At 43.5% G+C, this 5,759-nt stretch overlaps 1 long non-coding RNA gene across 1 annotated transcript in view; it reads left to right on the forward strand.

The window, feature by feature from the left end:
* The first annotated feature begins 4,067 nt into the window (after nt 1-4,067).
* LOC109296634 overlaps nt 4,068-5,759 on the forward strand; it is a 72,963-nt gene continuing 71,271 nt past the window's right edge. The window contains exon 1 of the long non-coding RNA XR_002097007.1: nt 4,068-4,274. This is a non-coding gene — a long non-coding RNA (uncharacterized LOC109296634). The remainder of the gene's footprint in view (nt 4,275-5,759) is intronic.

Consider the following 5,759-nt stretch of genomic DNA (forward strand, 5'->3'; position numbering starts at 1 on the left):
AAAAAAAAAAAAAAATAACCACAAAAAGGAAAAAAGAAAAAAAAAAGAGAAAAATGGAAAAAAAAATAAAAAGTCAGGCTAGATTGTTGTAATTGATACAAACGTTTGATGTTACCGGGAGAGTAAACTACTTGGATCTGATTAATTTATCGTTTCTGTATGCTTTATTTATGGCTTATAAATGTGTATTCTGGTAGCGAACAGCCAGATTTTCACAAAACTATATTAAAGTGTTATTGGCGTTTTTTTTCCCTGAATCTTTTCTTCAGATTCCTACTATGCCCCCCTCCCCCCTCACGATTTGAAACCCCAAGGTAAAATAGATAAGGCGGGGGTTCCTTTTAAACGCGGGGTAGGAACTGGGAAAAAAAGGCTACTGGATGACAGATCTATCTGTTCTCTATGTTATAGACATGTGTATAGTCTTTAATACATATTTCTATAATCCTAGAGATCTGCAGGGAGAACAGCTCTGAAAAGTATGTCAGACATATAGCCACACATATATGAAAATGACATGAAAGGTGCTATGTACATATATGTGTATCTTAAATACTATGATCATATACGTGTAATGTACCTATAGCTGCAGGCTCTCCCTTTGCCTGAACGAGGGTGCTTGTGCCCGAAAGCTTGTGAAGAACACTTTTTCCAACTATTTAGTTGGTCTAATAAAAGATATCACATTTCCCAAAGAAACTTGTGTACCAATAGCTGTACATTTTACAGAGTATGCTTATATATGTATAGCTTAGATATATCATATGTATAGCTTAGAAATATCTCTGTATATAATATATATAAATATATATATCTTAGCTATTAAACCTAGATACATGAGTATGTGGGATCTTATACCCATATCTTAGCTCTAACAAAAATACCTCAGATGTTGTGCCAGTATCTTAATATATCCGCTATTATACCAGTAAATGACCTATCGCAGATATTACACTTGTACAGGAATAGCTCAGATCTTATGCCAATGTACAGATGTTAGGTACTTTATATGCCTAGGGATCATTTTTAAAGGCGCATACACTGTCGCCTGTCAAATGCTAACCGCCGAGGAACATTTTCAATGAACCCTGTTCGGGTTTTTCTCCTTTTAAAATAACCTCGCGGCGTGGAGGTTATTCCGGGATTACTAAAATCTCAGTTTTTCCCTGCCGGGCTATTCCCTCCGCCTTGATCCTTGTCCCCAGCAAGTTCCTCCTTGAGCCTTGTCCCCAGCAAAGCAGGTCCCCACCTGCCATGGGGGACCGGGCAGTCCTAGCCTGCCCCAGCCACCCCGGCGCCAGGGGATGGCAGCCCAGCCCGGCTGGAGGGTCCGGGGCGGTGGAGTCCGCAGAGGCCCCGCAAGGTATCAGTGACCGTGGAGGGCAGCGCTAGTTTAGCTGGGTGACTTGCTTGAATGGAAAGCAAGCAGCCCGGAGACAATTACTCTGATGAGAGGCGGGAGGGGCCGCCGGAGAAAAGGTGGATGCGGGTGAAGTCTGTCCGAGCTGTGATTTATAGAGCTAACAGCAGTCGCGCGTTAAGGCAGCTTCTGAGCCGTGTGGCCGGGGAGCAGGACTGGCCAGCTGTGCAACAGCAGCTGCACTGCTCACCCTCCCTCCCGCAGCCATACCCCTCTCCAAACTTAGGGCCCGATCCTGCCTCTCTTTCCCCTGTGGAAGAGTACTAGACACTTGAGCTCGGGCGGGGCGGGGAGGATGCAGAGAAGGGAGTCTTTTTTTCCATCAGACTAAATCGGAGTAAATCCTGAAGGGTGCTGAGCGTATATGCAGCCGCCGGCATCAGAAACGCCCCGTGTGGGTCTGGCATATCCCAAACATTTCCAAAGGGCACATCACTGCGTTTTCACGCCTGCTGTGAGCACTGCCAGTAGCAATAATAGCAGCATGGATGATGTATGCACTCTGATGAAAACAGCTGGATGTGTCCCTAAGCACCCGCTCGAGTGAACAGAACAACCCGGCTGCGAGTTCATATCTCACTGGCGCCCGCATGTAATCTCAGATCGCCGCCAGTCCCTCTCAGCGCAGATAAAACGGTTGAATAGATCAAAAATACAATTCAGCTGCAAGGGCCCGAAAACGCTGGAGTAATAAAAGTGCAGTGGAGCTGGGGTAAGACATAATAGTTTGTGAAGACCTTTCCTCAGAGTTCCGGCCAATGATCTCCGCCTGCAATCAGTCTGTATATGGGTATTTAGTTATTAAGAAGAAAATAGCTCTAAAAAGAGAGAGGGGAATTATATTTTTAATTTCCAGAAATATATGCATACACGTGTATCTATAGATCAGGCATATACTGAATATACATATAGTGTATATACATACATATAATATATATATGCACAGGTATACACAATAACTATATTACATACACGTATTGATATAATTTGCAGCTATGAAAACGCAAATATTCCCTCTTTTAGAGCTGTTTTCCTATGTGTAGACAACCACACTACATATGTGTGTGTATGCACATATATGTATATATGCACATACACACACACATAGTGTACACACCCACACTACATATGTGTGTGTATGCACATATATATGTATATATATACATACACACATACGCACACACACATATATATAAAGAGTGGGTGTGTCTACACTGATCTTTAATATAAATATACATACATACCTACATACATACCTACATGTCTCTCTCTGTGTGTGTATGTATACACACACATATACATACATACACAGATGTATGGATGTGTGTATATACAGATGTAGTTTTATGTATATACGCACACGCAGGACAACAGCTCTAAATATATTACCAGCTTCTATGAAGTGTTTAAAACATAATTGAGGTTGCAGTGAGGGTGAAAACTTCCCCATATTTGGTTAGTTACATACGAATAAGAGAGAACCGATTATACGATCTCATAATAAGTAGCTTTTGTGCAGAATTATATCTGTGTGTACACATACACGCTCTGCTCGTTTATATAAAACCACAGTACCTATGCTGTATTGTAAACAAACGATATATGGAGTGCATGGAGCTGTAGTCGCTGGTTTTTCCAAGGGAGCTGACCCTGTTAAATGAAAGGCCTTATAACCAAGGGTTGTTTTATAAACCAAGAACGGTGTATGATATTTTAAGATCTCCTTATGCTCTGAGACTTGCAAACCCTCCCCGAGATCTGCACCGGGTTTATCTTTTTTTTTTCATGCAATAAACTCTTCCCCTTTCCCAACCACTTGTTGTGTTCCCACGCGTTTAAGGAGTCATAGATTCTCCGTCTCCAAAATAACATTCAAATCCTTCTTAAAATTCCGCATTGTTCGGGGAAAAAGAAGAGGAGAGGGATAGGGGGAAAAAAAAACCCTCCAAAAACAAAACAACACTAGGATCCAGCCAGAAATCTGTCCGTCTCTATACTGCAAGGACACACACGTTGTGAACCACAGCATAAAATGTGTTTCATTATCACATAAAAGGCGCCCGTAGGGAAGGAGAATAGAAGCCGGGTGATGAGGCTGATTTGGAAACAATGGAGCACGCCAGTGATGCTCTAACCTGGTATGTTCTATATCACATGCCCATTGTTCCGCGCTAGTTGGAAACTACTTAGCTTCTCCCACCCCGCTGATCCCCAACAGATAAGATATAGTCCTGTCCGAATACAGAAAAAAGGATGTCACTGGCATGCCTGATCCTTTTTTGTTTCACATCCCCTTCCCCGCCTCCCCCTTCTTTTCCCGTCTTATTTCCCCTGGACACATTAAAATCCATACATCCTGGACTCAGTCGGGGAAAAAAATGGATCGCACACTATTTCTTTCCCCACATCCCCGCCACTCCAAGTGCTTAAGCAACCGTGATCTGTGAATAAACAAAGTCAGTAAACAAAAAAGGGGAGAGAGAGAGAGAGGGAGAGAGAGAGAGAGAGCGAGCAAAAAAAAAAAAAATCTAGATTCAAATTCCAGGAGGGTAAACTTTCAACACCACGTCATACTTCAGCAAATTTACACAGATATTATATTGTGTCCCTTTCAATTTTTTTTTTCCTTTTGAGCCATTGTGCTTAACTGAATTTTATAAAGCTGATCGATATCTTGGTAAAATATTCATTTTTAAACTAGCGGGCAGTGAAATCTTTGCTTTGTGCTAAAGTCAACAGTAGCACAGTTTGAGCTCAAATAAATGCTGTGATGCCTCCGCTCCAAGCAGTTGGTCGCGTCTCGCTAATGCTGGATTGTCATCGCCTTCAAATGCGCAGCTCAGGGGGGCACCAGGTAGGTGGATTCCGTGCCTATATCTATACCTATCTCTATCTGTTTTAGAAATTCCCATCTTCAGCTCCCCATTAAAGAAGCGAGCATCTCTTGCTTCCAATTAAAGCCAGGGGGAGAAACACTTGCCAGGCTGGCAGAGGGGAGGGTGCAAGGTCAGCTCAAGGGGGCTTTTTGATCCTCTCTGAAGTTCTTGGAGTGAAACTGGATCGGTTGCAACCGGTCGAGGACCAGGATTTGAATCCCGGTGGCTGGGGACAGAGGCGAGGCAGCCTAGTTATTATTATGAGGAGCAGTGTTATCTTATTATTATTATTATAATTTATAATAAAAGGTGTGTGTTTGGGAGGAGGAAAAACTTCCTACTGGTAAAAATAAAGTGAGAAAAAAGGGAGGGGTGTGTGTGAAAAAAATAGGCAAATGCAGTAAAGAAATAGCGGGACCAGCATTTGGCAGAGAGCTTGCTGCACTTCCATCCAGCAGTGTCCGGGTCACTACAGAAACGGATTTCCTAGAGATCAGTCCACTGAAAGTTCACTAGTTTCCCCTCGCGTTTTGGTAGGCGAGCGGGGCTTTATGGTGATGCTGACGATTATTTTTAGTGGTAAATCAAGCAGGAGAGAGTTAATTCCCGGGGAATGCGGACCGCGATCGCCCAGGCGATTCTTTCGAGGTCGATTCCGGACTCTTTGGCTAATGTAACCTTGCGTTTTTTCTCCTGGCCGGGACACACCAAATCATTTTTATCTGCACGTCCCAGCGACCTCATCCCCTGTGCCCCCTGCTAGGAGTGCCTCACTGTGCTATCCTGAACGCACGTTTCATGAATGAAAGTCTTAAAGGGAAAATCAGATTGCGCATTTACATATGAATTCCTGTAACCTGCCGGTTTATGAAACTTCAAGCCAGGAGCAGCCCTGCATGCAGGAGCAGAGATGCCTCCGCAGGCGCTCAGCCCCAGACATGGGTGATGGCTCGCTCTCCCGGAGTCCTCCGGGATATTCCAGGGTTTTTTTCCGAGGGATGAGCGCACGGATCCCCTCTTCTGTCTGTGAACATTGTCATATCCATTACATGGGAAAGAAGAAACCGCCGTAGCCGAGTCTGAAGGTGCCACACACTCAAAAGGGAACACACTAAAAGTTCACCTGAAGGAAGATATTTGGTGAGGCTGCTTGGGGGAAAATAGCATAATATCGGATAACATCCTCCAGTCAAGAGACGCCTGTGTTATAGCCAGGGCTCTGACCGCAAAGCTCTGCTGGCATTTAATAGCTGGCTAGTATGTGCCCTCATAGAGCAAACAGAAGTGATGACCATTAACAAATCTGTGTACCTAGAAAATAAAATCCTGTGATAGATAGATAGATAGATAGGTAGATAAATAGATAGATCCAATGTGAATATGTGTATGTGTGTCTGTAAATATCCAGTGGATATATCCAGTGTCCAGTGTGTGTGTACAAGTATAGGACACACACACGCACA

This window comes from Gavialis gangeticus, unplaced genomic scaffold (assembly GCF_001723915.1).
Source record: "Gavialis gangeticus isolate Ggan-Ray unplaced genomic scaffold, GavGan_comp1, whole genome shotgun sequence".
NCBI classification, from domain to species: domain Eukaryota; kingdom Metazoa; phylum Chordata; order Crocodylia; family Gavialidae; genus Gavialis; species Gavialis gangeticus.